The 18,162-nt window shown below is 44.9% G+C and overlaps 1 protein-coding gene across 16 annotated transcripts in view; it reads right to left on the bottom strand.

Annotated features, from left to right (window-relative positions):
- The window catches only part of RIMS1 (regulating synaptic membrane exocytosis 1), a 581,909-nt gene that overhangs the window by 82,869 nt on the left and 480,878 nt on the right, over positions 1-18,162 (bottom strand). Inside the window, exon 1 of one of the 16 annotated variants that reach the window (XM_063916804.1) lies at positions 11,603-11,735. The exons of the other annotated variants lie outside the window; for them this stretch is intronic. The gene's annotated coding sequence lies outside the window, so the exon portion shown is untranslated. Of the gene's footprint in view, positions 1-11,602; positions 11,736-18,162 lie in introns of those variants that run through there. 16 annotated transcript variants of the gene reach the window in all.

Raw genomic sequence — 18,162 nt, 5'->3', positions numbered from 1 at the left:
TTTAAAACCGCCTCTTCTTGGGTGGGGTCTTCTATTTCTACTCGGTTTTTTGCTGCCGCCACCGGTCTGCCTCTGCCTAAAAAACCACTTGGAGGTCTAGATCCCAGGGAATCTGAATCTGAAGCTGAGTGGGATGTCGATGAGTCTGCACCCGGTTGGTATCTATTACGGAAAGGTCTATTTTGTCTAAACCGTCTAGAATTACCTGTCCCACCCGTTAACCATCTGTATACCTGATGGGTAGCATAGTCATGATTCACCGCCTGTAGCTTTTTCCTTTTAAATGTTACCAATTCGTCTTTAAACGTATCAACCTGTGTTTGAATCTTTTCACACCAGGTATCGGTTTTATCCGATTTCAAAGTCTGGTGATGGGTTTTTTCAAATTTGACAATTTCTTCACGAATTTTCACCAACTCCAAACCAACCTCTTCAATAACTAATAAAATGAGATCGAGTGAGCACTTATTTAATACTCCACACCATTTGGTGCAAAAAGCAGCGTTGGTTCTACCAATGGTGGGAGTATTGCTCACCCGAAATCCTCGTGGTATTTTTTTGGAGCGGTGATATTCGGAAAGGAACTGGCCATGGAGCGTAAGCTCAACCTCCCGACGTTTCAAACGAGTAATTCTATGGAATAAATCAATGGACTTCTCAGCAGGTAATGATTTAAATTCAAGGTGATCAAAATACACTTTTTCTGCATCATCATCTGTTAATGAAACTACTTGATTTTCAGCTGCTAAGAGGAGGCCTTCATCAAAAGAAGGAGTACCTGATTGGGTCATTCTCAATAACCTAACAACATATGGTGGCTAAGGGGACTAGACTCTGAAGTATAGCCCCAAAACACCTAGATCTTTTACAGACAAAATACAATCACATATCTCAAAGCAAAGAGCCTGAGCATACTATGGGACGACACTGAATCTTCTGACCGACACCTACAAAAAAAGTGTATATAAATACACAAAACATCAAAAAAAGCAAAATTAGACCATAAACATAATTAAAATTGTTAAAATTGGGGAAAAAGATAACTGCCGTAGAGCCCACTCATACGGCTCAAGATATCCCAACAGGTAAACTTGAAAATGAGAAAAAAATCAGGTGATGGGTGTCCAACCAGAAACCAGTTTTATAGAAAAAACCGAATCCATATATATCCAAAAAATGGTCGCACTCACATCTTCGAAGATGTGAAGATGTGAGTGCGACCATTTTTTGGATGTATATATATATATATATATATATATATATATACACACACTGCTCAAAAAAATAAAGGGAACACTTTAACAACACAATGTAACTCCAAGTCAATCACACTTCTGTGAAATCAAACTGTCCACTTAGGAAGCAACACTGATTGACAATCAATTTCACATGCTGTTGTGCAAATGGAATAGACAACAGGTGGGAATTATAGGCAATTAGCAAGACACCTCCAATAAAGGAGTTGTTCTGCAGGTGGTGACCACAGACCATTTCTCAGCTCCTATGCTTTCTGGCTGATGTTTTGGTCACTTTTGAAAGATGGCGGTGCTTTCACTCTAGTGGTAGCATGAGACGGAGTCTACAACCCACACAAGTGGCTCAGGTAGTGCAGCTCATCCAGAATGGTACATCAATGCGAGCTGTGGCAAGAAGGTTTGCTGTGTCTGTCAGCGTAGTGTCCAGAGCATGGAGGCGCTACCAGGAGACAGGCCAGTACATCAGGAGACGTGGAGGAGGCCGTAGGAGGGCAACAACATAGCAGCAGGACCGCTGCCTCCGCCTTTGTGCAAGGAGGAACAGGAGGAGCACTGCCAGAGCCCTGCAAAATGACCTCCAGCAAGCCACAAATGTGCATGTGTCTACTCAAACGATCAGAAACAGACTCCATGAGGGTGGTATGAGGGCCCGACGTCCACAAGTGGGGGTTGTGCTTACAGCCCAACACCGTGCAGGACGTTTGGCATTTGCCAGAGAACACCAAGATTGGCAAATTCGCCACTGGCGCCCTGTGCTCTTCACAGATGAAAGCAGGTTCTCACTGAGCACATGTGACAGACGTGACAGAGTCTGGAGAGGCCAAGGAGAACGTTCTGCCTGCAACATCCTCCAGCATGACCGGTTTTGGCACAGCCCTCCATGTGCTCGCCAGAGGTAGCCTGACTACCATTAGGTACCGAGATGAGATCCTCAGACCCCTTGTGAGACCATATGCTGGTGCGGTTGGCCCTGGGTTCCTCCTAATGCAAGACAATGCTAGACCTCATGTGGCTGGAGTGTGTCAGCAGTTCCTGCAAGACAAAGGCATTGATGCTATGGACTGGCCCGCCCGTTCCCCAGACCTGAATCCAATTGAGCATATCTGAGACATCATGTCTCGCTCCATCCACCAACGCCACGTTGCACCACAGACTGTCCAGGAGTTGGCGGATGCTTTAGTCCAGGTCTGGGAGGAGATCCCTCAGGAGACCATCTGCCACCTCATCAGGAGCATGGGCAGGCGTTGTAGGGAGGTTATACAGGCACGTGGAGGCCACACACACTACTGAGCCTCATTTTGACTTGTTTTAAGGACATTACATCAAAGTTGGATCAGCCTGTAGTGTGTTTTTCCACTTTAATTTTGAGTGTGACTCCAAATCCAGACCTCCATGGGTTAATAAATTTGATTTCCATTGATAATTTTTGTGTGATTTTGTTGTCAGCACATTCAACTATGTAAATAACAAAGTAGTTATTAAGAATATTTCATTCATTCAGATCTAGGATGTGTTATTTTAGCGTTCCCTGTATTTTTTTGAGCAGTGTGTATATATATATATATATATATATATATATATATATACACAAATGATCCTCTGCACTCCGTTACCAAAAAAATGGTGCAGCCTGCCAGGTGCCCTCCACAGCCAAACAGCAATATAGAAATGTAATTGGCGGCACTCCTGGGACTAATTCCAGTGAATAAACGAGACCACCCCGTCTATTCCAGCTTAACGTTTCGGTCTTTATTGACCGTCTTCAGAAGCAACAATATATATACATACATACACAATGCAGAAGACCCGGCACTCCACGAGGTAGGTACAGCTGGGTTTGGTTCCCTTACAAGTAGAAAGTACAACAGCGCAGACGTACGGCACTCAAAACCACTTGGCAAGAAAATGAGAGAAGCACGTTTGCTTTACAACGTTTCAAACTCTATTTGAGTTTTTCATGATTACCTGATGAAAAACTCAAATAGAGTTTGAAACGTTGTAAAGCAAACGTGCTTCTGTCATTTCCTTGCCAAGTGGTTTTGAGTGCCGTACGTCTGCGCTGTTTTATATATATATATATATATATTTCTTAGAAAGACAGAATAATTTGGAACTCACATAATAACAATGTACTTGCTCCATTGCCATCCTCACAAATGGCATAAAGTGGACCCCACGGGGAGACAGGAGGCACTCAGCGAATTTGTACTTATGAAGTCTCCTAGTGCCTTCTGTCTCGGAGAGAGAGGGAGAGAGAGAGAGAGAGAGAAATGTCTGGCACTCCAATTAAAATATATGGCTGAACCCTGTGCCCTCACAGAAAGAGGCACATAGGGGGTAATTCAGAGTTGATCGCAGCAGCATATTTGTTAGCAGTTGGGCAAAACCATGTGCACTACAGGTGGGCCAGATATAACACTTGCAGAGAGAGTTAGATTTGGGTTGGTTATTTTGTTTCTGTGCAGGGTAAATACTAGCTGCTTTATTTTTACACTGCAATTTAGATTTCAGTTTGAACACACACCACCCAAATCTAATTCTCTCTGCACATATTATATCTGCCCCCCTGCAGTGCACATGGTTTTGCCCAACTGCTAACAAATTTGCTGCTGCGATCAACTCTGAATTAGGCCCATAATGTGCACTAGCAGGTGTGGCACTCAAGGCTGTAGTGGAGAAAATAAACTCACAAAACCACCATGGTTTTTCAACATTTCAATCTTAATGCAGATGTTCTTCCACTGAGGCAGGGATGTGCTGCTGTCAGTGAGGCAGGGATGTGCTGCTGTCGGTGAGGCAGGGATGGTCTTCTACCAGTGAGGCAGGGATGAGCTGCTGTCAGTGAGACTGCGATGTGCTGCTGTCAGTGAGACTGCGATGTGCTGCTGTCAGTGAGGCAGGGATTGGCTGCTGTCAGTGAGGCAGGGATGCGCTGCTGCCAGTGAGGCAGGGATGCACTGCTGCCAGTGAGGCAGTGATGCGCTGTTGCCAGTGAGGCAGGGATGGGCTGTCTTTCTGTGAATAGTGTCTGTGACTGATGCTGTTGTCTACAGTTGGATATGTTTACAGATGGTTATGTGACAATTGAAAGTAATTCAGGTGTGCAGTTATGTTAAGAAATTTATTTATTTATATATTTTTTCTTATTCTTATTATTACCCTTTATTTATATGGCGCCTAACAAAGTACATAAAGAAAAGAACATCCCCATCTCAATTACTGTGAGGAAAACACAAGGCAATTTGTTTGCACCAGGCTGCGGGCACGGAAATGCACAAAAAGAGCACATCTGACAAAACCTTCATGGCTTCCAAATGTCAATTGTTTTCCTCGCCTAGCCTTTTTGGCTTGTAATCTATTTAACTAGCTATCTAAATGTGGGAGATTTTCAAGATTTACTAATATGATCTTTTGCACATTTACCTGATCTATACCTATAACAAAGACATTGGTTTGTATTTCAAGGATTTGTTGTGAGGGGAGAGTTTGAAACCAGCTCATTTACAGTACAGGTCAATTTGCCTTTAACCCTTTCATGCATAGAGACCACTACAGTGGACAGCTGTTTTTAAGTCATTATCTCCTATAGAAACTCTCTTTTGACAACACTAGTGCATGGTGTCCTCTTCTTTGGACTTCTACCAAACGTAGAAGGTATGCCACCTAAAGTAGTTGCAGCCTTTAACTCCTACAAAAACAGAAAGGTCAAAATAAAATGGCTAAGAGAATTTCTTCAGCACCGAACACTTCAGAGATTTGTGTCAAATATTTTAGTTCAAAGATAGCAGAGCTGGTAATAACAAAAAAGAAAAAAAATGAAGGAAAGTGAAGTTCAGGGCATAATATAGTAGATGTTTTGATCAAACACTATATTTTTTCATAGATGATGTACAATCATATGTTCACTGCAGTGGATGTCACGCAATATGAGGATCCATACTGCATGCAAGGCTTAGCCTGGCATGCATGCCTAACCTACATATTTTCCTCATATAATAGCCATATATGCCAGTTTTGATAGCTGATAGCCTTCTATGTATCCTTATATGTTATCTTATTTTTTTTAATTGTAAATGATTTCAATGATCAATAGTAGCAGCTGTGGTAGTAGTAGTGGTGGATGCTTTATTAGTATTATTTTTATTTTCTCCGGACATGAAGAGCATTAGCAACAGGGTTAGGTACAGAGTAGTACAGGTTGAGTATCCCATATCCAAATATTCCGAAATACGGAATATTCCGAAATACGGACTTTTTTGAGTGAGAGTGAAATAGTGAAACCTTTGTTTTTTGATGGCTCAATGTACACAAACTTTGTTTAATACACAAAGTTATAAAAATATTGTATTAAATGACCTTCAGGCTGTGTGTATAAGGTGTATATGAAACATAAATGCATTCTGTGCTTAGATTTAGGTCCCATCGCCATGATATCTCATTATGGTATGCAATTATTCCAAAATACGGAAAAATCCGATATCCAAAATACCTCCGGTCCCAAGCATTTTGGATAAGGGATACTCAACCTGTATAACACGCACATGGTGGGAGTGGATCTCATGGATTAGGGTGTGGCAATGGGCCCAAACCTACAGAAAAACAGGAGATGGTACATTTGGGTGTTCTTTCACTTTCTTGATGTGACTTGGCTGCTGTACTGATGTGACATGACTGCTGTAGTGACGTGACATGGCTGCTGTAGTGACGTGACATGGCTGCTGTAGTGATGGGCATTGGCTGCTATAGTGATGTGACATGGCTGCTGTACTGATGTGACATGACTGCTGTAGTGATGTGACATGGCTGCTGTAGTGATGTGACATGGCTGCTGTAGTGATGTGACATGGCTGCTGTACTGATGTGACATGGCTGCTGTAGTGATGTGACATGCCTGCTGTAGTGATGTGACATGGTTGCTGTAGTGATGGGCATTGGCTGCTGTACTGATGTGACATGGCTGCTGTAGTGGTGTGACATGGCTGCTGTAGTATGGGCACTGGCTGCTGTAGTGATGTGACATGGCTGCTGTAGTGATGTGACATGGCTGTTGTACTGATGTGACACGACTGATGTACTGATGTGACACGACTGCTGTAGTGATGTGACATGACTGCTGTAATGATGTGACATGACTGTTGTAGTGATGTGACATGGCTACTGTAGTGATGGGCATTGGCTACTGTAGTGATGTGACATGGCTGCTGTAGTGATGTGACATGGCTGCTGTAGTGACGTGACATGGCTGCTGCAGTGATGTGACATGGCTGCTGTAGTGACGTGACATGGCTGCTGTAGTGATGTGACATGGCTGCTGTAGTGATGGGCATTGGCTGCTATAGTGATGTGATATGGCTGCTGTACTGATGTGACATGACTGCAGTAGTGATGTGACATGGCTGCTGTAGTGATGTGACATGACTGCTGTAGTGATGTGACATGACTGCTGTAGTGATGTGACATGGCTACTGTAGTGATGGGCATTGGCTACTGTAGTGATGTGACATGGCTGCTGTAGTGATGTGACATGGCTGCTGTAGTGACGTGACATGGCTGCTGTAGTGACGTGACATGGCTGCTGTAGTGATGGGCATTGGCTGCTATAGTGATGTGACATGGCTGCTGTACTGATGTGACATGACTGCAGTAGTGATGTGACATGGCTGCTGTAGTGATGTGACATGACTGCTGTAGTGATGTGACATGACTGCTGTAGTGATGTGACATGGCTGCTGTAGTGACGTGACATGGCTGCTGTAGTGATGGGCATTGGCTGCTGTACTGATGTGACATGGCTGCTGTAGTATGGGCACTGGCTGCTGTAGTGATGTGACATGGCTGCTGTAGTGATGTGACATGGCTGCTGTACTGATGTGACACGACTGATGTACTGATGTGACACGACTGCTGTAGTGATGTGACATGACTGCTGTAATGATGTGACATGACTGTTGTAGTGATGTGACATGGCTACTGTAGTGATGGGCATTGGCTACTGTAGTGATGTGACATGGCTGCTGTAGTGATGTGACATGGCTGCTGTAGTGACGTGACATGGCTGCTGCAGTGATGTGACATGGCTGCTGCAGTGACATGGCTGCTGTAGTGATGTGACATGGCTGCTGTAGTGATGGGCATTGGCTGCTATAGTGATGTGATATAGCTGCTGTACTGATGTGACATAACTGCAGTAGTGATGTGACATGGCTGCTGTAGTGATGTGACATGACTGCTGTAGTGATGTGACATGACTGTTGTAGTGATGTGACATGGCTACTGTAGTGAAGGGCATTGGCTACTGTAGTGATGTGACATGGCTGCTGTAGTGATGTGACATGGCTGCTGTAGTGACGTGACATGGCTGCTGTAGTGACGTGACATGGCTGCTGTAGTGATGGGCATTGGCTGCTATAGTGATGTGACATGGCTGCTGTACTGATGTGACATGACTGCAGTAGTGATGTGACATGGCTGCTGTAGTGATGTGACATGACTGCTGTAGTGATGTGACATGACTGCTGTAGTGATGTGACATGGCTGCTGTAGTGACGTGACATGGCTGCTGTAGTGATGGGCATTGGCTGCTATAGTCATGTGACATGGCTGCTGTACTGATGGGACATGACTGCAGTAGTGATGTGACATGGCTGCTGTACGGATGTGACATGACTGCTGTACTGATGTGACATGACTGCTGTAGTGATGTGACATGACTGCTGTAGTGATGTGACATGGCTGCTGTTGTGATGTGACGGCTGCTGTAGTGACATGACTGCTGTAGTGATGTGACATGACTGCTGTAGTGATGTGACATGGCTGCTGTTGTGATGTGACATGGCTGCTGTAGTGATATGACATGGCTGCTGTAGTGATGTGACCTGACTGCTGTAATGATGTGACATGACTGTTGTAGTGATGTGACATGGCTACTGTAGTGATGGGCATTGGCTACTGTAGTGATGTGACATGGCTGCTGTAGTGATGTGACATGGCTGCTGTAGTGACGTGACATGGCTGCTGTAGTGATGTGACATGGCTACTGTAGTGATGGGCATTGGCTGCTATAGTGATGTGATATGGCTGCTGTACTGATGTGACATGCCTGCAGTAGTGATGTGACATGGCTGCTGTAGTGATGTAACATGACTGCAGTAGTGATGTGACATGACTGTTGTAGTGATGGGCATTGGCTGCTGTAGTGATGTGACATGGCTGCTGACTGATGTGACATGACTGCTGTACTGATGTGACATGGCTGCTGTACTGATGTGACATGACTGCTGTAGTGATGTGACATGGCTGCTGTAGTGATGTGACATGGCTGCTGTTGTGATGTGACATGGCTGCTGTAGTGATGTGACATGACTGTTGTAGTGATGTGACATGGCTGCTGTAGTGATGGGCATTGGCTGCTGTAGTGATGTGACATGGCTGCTGACTGATGTGACATGACTGCTGTACTGATGTGACATGGCTGCTGTACTGATGTGACATGACTGCTGTAGTGATGTGACATGGCTGCTGTAGTGATGTGACATGGCTGTTGTAGTGATGTGACATGGCTGCTGTAGTGATGTGACATGGCTGCTGTACTGATGTGACATGACTGCTGTACTGATGTTACATGACTGCTGTAGTGATGTGACATGGCTGCTGTTGTGATGTGACATGGCTGCTGTAGTGACATGACTGCTGTAGGTATGTGACATGACTGCTGTACTGATGTGACATGACTGCTGTAGTGATGTGACATGGCTGCTGTTGTGATGTGACATGGCTGCTGTAGTGACATGACTGCTGTAGGGATGTGACATGACTGCTGTGGTGATGTGACATGGCTGCTGTTGTGATGTGACATGGCTGATGTAGTGATGTGACATGGCTGCTGTAGTGATGTGACATGGCTGCTGAAGTGAATGTCTGGAACCAATAATGAGAATCAGTTGTAATTCAAAACATCCATTGCTCAAGGATTGATCAATGCTGGCTCTATGGAGAAATGTCAGAGGAAGACCAAGTGAGACACCACCTCCGCTAAAGAGCAGGGCCATGTCAGATGCCCCCGTGAAATCAGGATAAGTGTGGGATATCAAGCCAAAGCTTACAGATACAACACATGCTAACAGGTGCCACGATGCAGCTTGGGGACGTAAAACCAAGTACATCTGCATGCAGTGTCTTGATCATTTGTGTCCAAGGTGCTTCTCCAACTCATACGAAGCATTAAAATCAGTCAAATTCAGTTTGTGAAAAGGGCTGGCTTTCTAGCTATGAAGCAAACTCAGAAGTTCTAAATACTGAGGACATTTTAGTTTCTGGATGAATATATCCATAAATAGGCTTAAAAAAATATTGTTTTCAACTTAGATGGTTTTTTTGTTTTTACGGAGAAAAAAATACAGTAAGCAACATGATAAGAAATAATTGGAAGCATACCAGACATTTGTTTTTTTTCATGTTATCATAGACTTACCATACAGTGGGAATAGAACCTATGGCATGGCTGGGATCCCGGCTTTGGGATGCTGACCGCCGGGATCCCGGACGCCGGTAACACAACACCAACCCTGGTAGACAACCTCCATGGCTGAAGGTTATTAATAGCTCTTTAATACAATGTATCTTGTATTTTAGATTTAGTGGTTTATTAGTTAACTATACAAAATCTGCATATTAGTTAACTATACAAAATCTGCAAATATGCAGATTTTGTATAGTTACATCTATGCTATCGAATAGAGTTGTGCTAGGTGAACTATGAATTGAAATTCTGCTGCTTCTGGTTAATATATAAATATGTGTTGCACAGTATGTTTAATAAACAGTTCCACATGAAATGTCTCTGTTTTAAACAAAAGAGGCAGCACAAATACAGATGACTTTCACTCTAACAGAAACTGTGTATATGAATAGAAATGATGAAGGTCGTTAATTAGAATAACACCTACTTTATATTGCCATCTTTCGTTACCACACAAGGTATAACCAGTGCAACAAAGTGCGTAATGTATTTATTTCCATTATAATACCTCATTATAAAGCCACAATCTTCCTATTGGGTAGTGTACGTGTGGATCCTTTAAGAAACTCTGATGTCACTGGAGGTAAAGGAGTCTATTTACTAAGCATTGGGTGGAGATAAAGTGGACGGAGATAAAGTACCAGCCAATCAGTTCCTAACTGCCATGTGTTTGAAAAATGACAGTTAGGAGCTGGTTGACTGGGATGTTATCGCCATCCACTTTATTTCCGCCCAAGGCTTAGTAAATAGACCCTAAAGTCACTGGGTGTAGTCTGACCATGGATTAATCATAACATAAATAACTGTGCCAAATGTGAATCACACCTCAATCAACATGGGGGCCCATTCCAAGAGGTCCTGTGTTGGTCAACTTGAGGTTTATTGCCATTACCATAAGAGATCAAAAAAGGTGTGGCAACTAGATAGGATTGTGAACCACAGTTGACTTCTCTGTTTATATGTTGCTTTAAGGAAACTAGAAGAGTTGTCTATTTTGCATTTGACACTACGAGCTAAATGTAATAGCCTGTGAGAAGCAGGAAGTGCGGGATTTAAAGCAACCGAAAACTTCAAAAAAAGTCTGACAACTTTAAAAAAAGAGTCGGATTGGCATTGTCGGGAATGGGACAAACCTGTCGGGTTTGGCCGGGCATTGAAAGGATCCAACATGAATTGAATACACCCCTAAGGCCACATTAATTTGAGAAAATTCTACAAAGACAGAAGAGAGTGGTAAATAGTCATGTGCCTGGTGATAAAATAGCTGCATTCAAAGAGGAATTGTGGGCCTGCAATTTCGGGGTTCATAAATAATTTATAGTGCCCTTATCCAAACAGGTTGGCTTTCTCCTTTTATAGAACAATTTTTGAGAATGTACCTGTATATAAAGCTAACACACACACACACACACACACACACACACACACACACACACACACACACACACACACACACACACACACACACACACACATTTATCTACACACACACATTTATCTATCTATCTGTCTATCTATCTATCTATCTGTCTATCTATCTATCTATCTATCTATCTATCTATCTATCTATCTATCTATCTATCTATCTATCTATCTATCTATCTATCTATCTATCTATTATCTGATACAGTACCAATATACCTTATTTGGCTATCAGGATATAAACATAAATGGAAAAGATAATGCTATGCAAGATAAATATACAATTAACAATGCTCTTGTAAAATACTAAACAGAGCTAGAATAGGATTAGTTCCTGAAATACAGTGACACACTTTACAGTCATGCATGTTATACTGCAATTCATTACAGCTGGCTATATACTTACTGTACTTGTGCTGACCGTGATCCAAAGAATACCCAAACACACAGTGCAGGGAGAGCAATAAAAGAGTAAGAAAGTAACTTAAAATCCAAACTTTGCACTGTGATCGCTGTTACACTTCTCTTTCTCATGGAAGAAAAGCAAAATATGCACCATGCCCTCACACACGCAGAAAGGTTTTTTTTTTTAAATGCTAGCCCTTATTAGGAAATCTTTTTTGAAGATGAGTAAGTAGAATTGAACGGTGTCTGTAATCTATTAATGGCAGGGAATTCTTCAGCCGCACATAAACATAAAAGAACATTTGCTTACGATCGTTCTCTTACTGAGGAGTGACGAGTACAATGCCGAAGTACAAATACCAAATATTAAATGCTTGAAAGCATGAACGCAGCATTAGAAAAAAAACAAAACAACTGATCAGTGTTCGTAGATAAAAAAAAATAGTAAATGTAAAAATAAAGGGCCAGATGCCATTTTAGTTGGTCAGAGGAGTGAGTTTCCGGCCGAACTATGACTTTTTATTTAAAGCGGCAATCATATATAACTCATAATTTTGCCTTGTAAACAACAATTGCCGCTTAAAAAAACAAAAAAACATGTCCGAGTTCGTCTGGCAACCCGCACCACCTGACAACTTGGACGGCATAACATCCAGCCCAACATTTTAAGAATAAAACACTACATAGTTATATTAAAATTGAATTAAAAAGAAAAACAGTTTTAAATACAGTACATAAAAGGAATACTTTATATTAATGCATGCAAAATTAAAAAAAGAGGATGGCTAAGGATGTTACATGTGGCAGTAATTAGCAGGTCCAGGGAGGTGTCAAATGAGGACACTCCTTTGATCCTAATGATTTTGCAAGTAAATAGAGCAGGCAGCTCTTTATACTAGAGAACTACTATATGCCAGTTTACAAGCTTTAACTTGTACTTACAAAGGGTGTAGTATGGTATGCTGGCGGCCAGCATACCGGCGCCGGGATTCCGACCGCCGGCATAACGGCAGCTGGGCGAGTGCAAAATGAGACCCTTGCGGGCTCGCTGCTCTCGACACACTGCGGGCACGGTGGCGTTTATTCTCCCTCCACGGGGTTCTGGACCCCCAAGAGGGAGAATAGTTGTTGGTATGCCGGGTGTCGGGATTCTGGTGCCGGTATACTGAGCGCCGGGATCCCAACACCAGGCATACTGAATACCACCCCTTACAAATGCTATCAAAATAAAACATTTTTATTTTTTTTCAATGGATAAGGGACCATACACAACTCCCTTACCCAACTTTTCCATTTCTGGGATGTTGCCTTGGGAATAGAAAACCATCTGGGTGGCATAGTGTACCGTGTTTCAAACCAGGATTGTTGGGAAGTGTGTTTAAGTCAGTTCTGCAAATAATTTGACACAAAAATGTGAACAAAAAATTGGCTACTGAACATTGAGTTGTAATAGACAATGGCCCAAATGTATTAAGCCTTAAAAAGTGAGTGATGTATAAAGAGTGATAAATAACCAGCCAATCAGCTTCCTATAGCGGCATACAAACTAAACGATTTAAGTGGACGATATGCACGATAAGACAAAGATATTCTCATGCATATCGTCAAGTACTGTATGTATCAGTGGCGTGCGGTAAGCAGCAAGGTTGCACAGTGTAAGCCACTGCTGCCAGGTGTGTGTGTGTGTGTGTGGGGGGGGGGAGGTAGGGTAGGGGGGGGCAGGGGTCACAGTGCAAGCCACAGCCTGTTCATGCCGGGACTAAAGGAGATGCATTTGACTGCTGCTAGGTCCTAGTGCCTGCCGCCTGCTGCGGCGATGGCTTCCCTTTCATATGGAGGCAGTGCAAAGAGGGAGAACTGTGGCACCAAGTACCCGCTGGCCTTCCGATGGGTCCTAGTGCCCAGTTGCAGCGCTGTAGGGAGGACTGGGGCACCTCTAAGCTGGCCTAGTTACGATATATGGTGTGTGTGTGTGTGTGTGTGTGTGTGTGTGTGTGCGTGTGTGTGTGTGTGGGGGGGGGGGATGATGATTTGAGTAGTGGGTAGAAGGTGGCTGTAAAACATGATAGGGGTAGTGGTGGTGGAGAGCAGGGGCAGGATGGAAGTAATGGGGCAGAAGGCAGGATGAGTTAAGTATTAAGGAGCAAGGTGCAGGATGGGTGTGGTAGTAGACATTAGGGGTCAGGATGGGAGTAGTGGTGGACAGCGGGGGTCAGGATGGGAGTAGTGGTGGACAGCAGGGGTCAGGATGGGAGTAGTGGTGGACAGCAGGGGTCAGGATGGGAGTAGTGGTGGACTGCCGGAGTCACGATGGGAGTAGTGGTGGACTGCTGGAGTCAGGATGGGAGTAGTGGTGGACAGCAGGGGTCAGGATGGGAGTAGTGGTGGACTGCCGGAGTCAGGATGGGAGTAGTGGTAGACAGCAGGGGTCAGGATGGGAGTAGTGGTGGACAGCAGGGGTCAGGATGGGAGCAGTGGTGGACAGCAGGGGTCAGGATGGGAGTAGTGGTGGACTGCCGGAGTCAGGATGGGAGTAGTGGTGTACAGTAGGGGTCAGGATGGGAGCAGTGGTGGGCTGCAGGGGACAGGATGGAGTGGAAGAGACTTACCCTGAATGCTGCAGTCTGTCATCCCACTCGTGCCTATGCTGCTGGGGGTCACCTCCTGTCTGCTGCTGCCGGGTCCCGAACGCTCTGCCTTCCTCCTTGGACAGCACGGACGCTGACTGCAGCCATACACAACAGAGGAAGACGCCGACCGGGTAAGTAAGCTCCGGCGTCCCCCTCCTCCTGCTCCCATTCACCCTGCAGCAGCCACAGGGGATGGGTCATTCTGAAGACAGGCAGCAGGCAGCGGAGGCTGAGGGCCGGCGCGGCGCGACGGACTACTGGATTTTTTTTTTAAAGAAAGACCCAGAAATTCCCGGGGGGGCTCCCTCCCTGTACAGCACTGACAGTGACTGGATACAGTCACTGTCAGTGCTGAATATGTTGCCCAATCACATCTGCCTTCTTTAATGACAGGGGCGTGCTTTCATATGGGCTGAAAGCACGTCCCTGCACTGAGGCACTTGTATGGGTGCCGTTTACACAGTTTTTTCAATGGGCTTTTACAGCCCTCTGCTTGGTCCCGCCCCCTACCCGCCCCCTGCTTTCGGACACTTACTATTGGCAGCGGGAGGCACCGCTCTTGGTGCCTACGAAATAAATTTAAACACCTATTTACACTGAAAATGATTACCATAATATAAGAAAGATAGTTATGACACAGAATATGTGTCATAAGTGTCTTCTTTGTATTATTATGATCATTAATGACAGGGGAATGACAGGGGAGGCACTGCCTCCCATGCCTCCCCTGACTGCACGTCCCTGGTATGTATGCACGATAACAATGCGCTCTCCCAGTCTGATGCAGTCAGATCCAACCAAACCTGAATCAGGCACATGGTTTGATCCAGATATAAAGAAAGAAACATAGAATTTGATGGCAGATAAGAACCACTTGGCCATCTAGTCTGCACCTTTTTATCATTTAGGAATCTCAACTCATTTTGAACCTTAGTTCTTTGTATGGCTATTCATCTGACTATCCCAAACATGTTCAAATTGCTCTAATGTCTTAGCCGCTACCACTTCTGATAGGTCGGGACACTTGCAGGGGTGCATTGGGGATTGATGCTTTAGAGGCAATTTAAATGATTTAATGTAATAGGTAAAACCAGTGTTGGTGGCTGCCAATCATAAAATATGTGGACAAACAGAAACAAATCCTGTCCCTCACCATAAAACTGAGCCTAAGGATGATATATAAACAGGGCCGGCTCTACCATTAGGCAGCTTTTGGCAGCTGCCTAGGGGTGAAAGACCCTGGAGGGCGCCATTGAATTCATCTAGAAAAAAACTGAAGGATGACTCTGCATGCTGCTGTAGGTCTAATTAGGTGCAGAATTAGGCTGTACCACATAATGCTTCAGCGCTTTCTCCGTGCCGACACGTGTAACATCAAGTTATGTTAAAGCACATAGGAGGTAACCCACGGCTGCTCCTCATATTCCTGATGCATCTCTTCCAGGCCCCTGGATCCTGCCTCTCAAGCAGCACCTGACTACATGTCTGCACCTAGCAACATTGCTGTAATGCTGCTGCCGTCTGTAAGAGAAACCATGCCAAATATGAAAGAAAACAAGGATGCAACTTTTAGGTAAGTAACCTAGGGGATTTCTGTGGGATTACAGACAGTACAGACAGGGCCGGCAACATAAATCTTGGGGCCCGGTACACCAATATCTCTGGGGCCCATGCAACCCCCTCTGCCCCCCCCCCCCCCCTTTCAAAGCAGAGGGTGGCTTTAAAAAAAAATGGATTTTAATTACCTACCGGTAAATCCTTTTCTCGTAGTCCGTAGAGGATGCTGGAGTCCACATTAGTACCATGGAGTATAGACGGGTCCACTAGGAGCCAGTGGCACTTTAAGAGTTTAACAGTGTGGGCTGGCTCCTCTCTCTATGCCCCTCCTACCAGACTTAGTCTAGAAACGATGCCCGAGGAGACAGACAACTTAGAGAGAAGGATTTTACACAGATAGTGGCGAGATTCACACAAGCTCACACAAATGAGGCAAACCAAGCTAACTAGCTTCAAAACTCAGCAACAGCTGAATATCATTACTGAACCAAGTAATATCGCAGTACTTAACTAAGAACAAAGCAGTACTGAATCAAGTAACCACCGCAGGATAACGAAGTGCTGGGCAGGCGCCAAGCATCCTCTACAGATTACGAGAAAAGGATTTACCGGTAGGTAACCAAAATCCTATTTTTTCTTATGTCCTTGAGGATGCTGGGGTCCACATTAGTACCATGGGGATGTACCAAAGCTCCCAGAATGGGAGGGAGAGAGCGGAGGCTCCTGCAGAACTGATTGACTGAACTTCAGATCATCAGAGGCCAAAGTATCGAACTTGTAGAACTTTGCAAACGTGTTCAACCCAGACCAAGTTGCAGCTCGGCAAAGTTGTAACGCCGAGACACCCCGGACAGCAGCCCAGGAAGACCCCACCTTATGAGTAGAGTGGGCCTTGACAGACGTAGGACATGGCAAGCCTGCCGTAGAATACGCATGCTGGATAGTGAACCTGATCCAGCGAGAGATCGTCTGCTTAGAAGCAGGATACCCAAGTTTCTTGGGATCATACAGGACAAACAGAGTCCGATTTTCTGTGATGAGCAGTACTCTTCACATAGATTTTCAGAGCCCTTACAACAGCCAAGGACTTTGACGGAATTGAGGAGTCAGTAGCAACTGGCACCACAATAGGTTGGTTGATATGAAAAGCCGACACAACCTTCGTAAGGAACTGCCTGACGTGTTCGGAGCTCAGCTCTATCTTTATGGAAGATCAAATAGGGGCTTTTACAAGACAAAGCCCCCAACTCCGACACACACCGAGCAGAAGCTAAGGCCAACAAAGTGACAACCTTCCACGTGAGAAAGTTGACTTCAACCTCCTGTAGAGACTCGAACCATTTCGATTAGAGGAGTTGTAACACCACGTTAAGATCCCAGGGTACCGTAGGCGGCACAAAGGGAAGCTGGATGTGTATAACCCCTTTCAAAAAAGTCTGAACCTCAGGGAAGGAAGCCATCTGTTTCTGTAAGAAAATGGATAAGGCCGAAATCTGGACCTTTACGGATCCCAACCTCAGGCCCATATCCACACCTGCTACTTCTTGGATTCACACCAAGATACATAATTTTTCCAAATGCGATGGTAATGTTTAGAAGTTACTCCTTTCCTAGCCTGTATCAGGGTAGGAATAACCTTGTTCGGAATGCCTATCCGAGCTAATATCTGGCGTTCAACCTCCATGCCATCAAACGTAGCCGCTGTAAGTCTTGATAAGGGAACGGCCCCTGTTGTAACAGGCCCTCCCAAAGAGTAAGTGGCCTCGGATCTTCCAGCAGTAGCCCCAGAAGATCTGCATACCAAGCCCTTCTTGACCAGTCCGGAGCAATGAGGATTGCCTGAACTCTTGTTCTCCTTATGAGCTTTAGAATCCTTGGAAAGAGTGGTAGTGGAGGAAACACGTGCACCGACTAGAACACCCACGGAGACACCAGAGCGTCCACCACCACTGCTTGCGGGTCTCTCGACCTGGAACAATACCTCCGAAGCTTCTTGTTGAGTCGGGAGGCCATCATGTCTATCTGAGGAACCCCCCAAAGATGTGTCACTTCTGTAAACACCTCTGGATGGAGGCCCCACTCCCCTGGATGGAGATCGTGTCTGCTGAAGAAGTCCGCTTCCCAGTTGTCCACTCCCGGAATGAAGATTGCTGACAGCGCCAACGCGTGTTTTTCTGCCCAGAGGATGATTCTTGTTACCTCTGACATTGCAGCTCTGCTCTTCGTTCCGCCCTGTCGGTTGATGTAGGCCACCGCCGTTACATTGTCCGGCTGTACTTGAATGGCACGATCTTGCAGAAGATGTGGTGCTTGGAGAAGACCGTTGTACACAGCTCTTTGTTCCAAAATGTTTATTGGAAGACTGGATTCCAGA

Source organism: Pseudophryne corroboree, chromosome 4 (genome assembly GCF_028390025.1).
Source record: "Pseudophryne corroboree isolate aPseCor3 chromosome 4, aPseCor3.hap2, whole genome shotgun sequence".
In the NCBI taxonomy this organism is placed as follows: domain Eukaryota; kingdom Metazoa; phylum Chordata; class Amphibia; order Anura; family Myobatrachidae; genus Pseudophryne; species Pseudophryne corroboree.
This window is presented reverse-complemented; position numbering and strand designations above follow the sequence as displayed.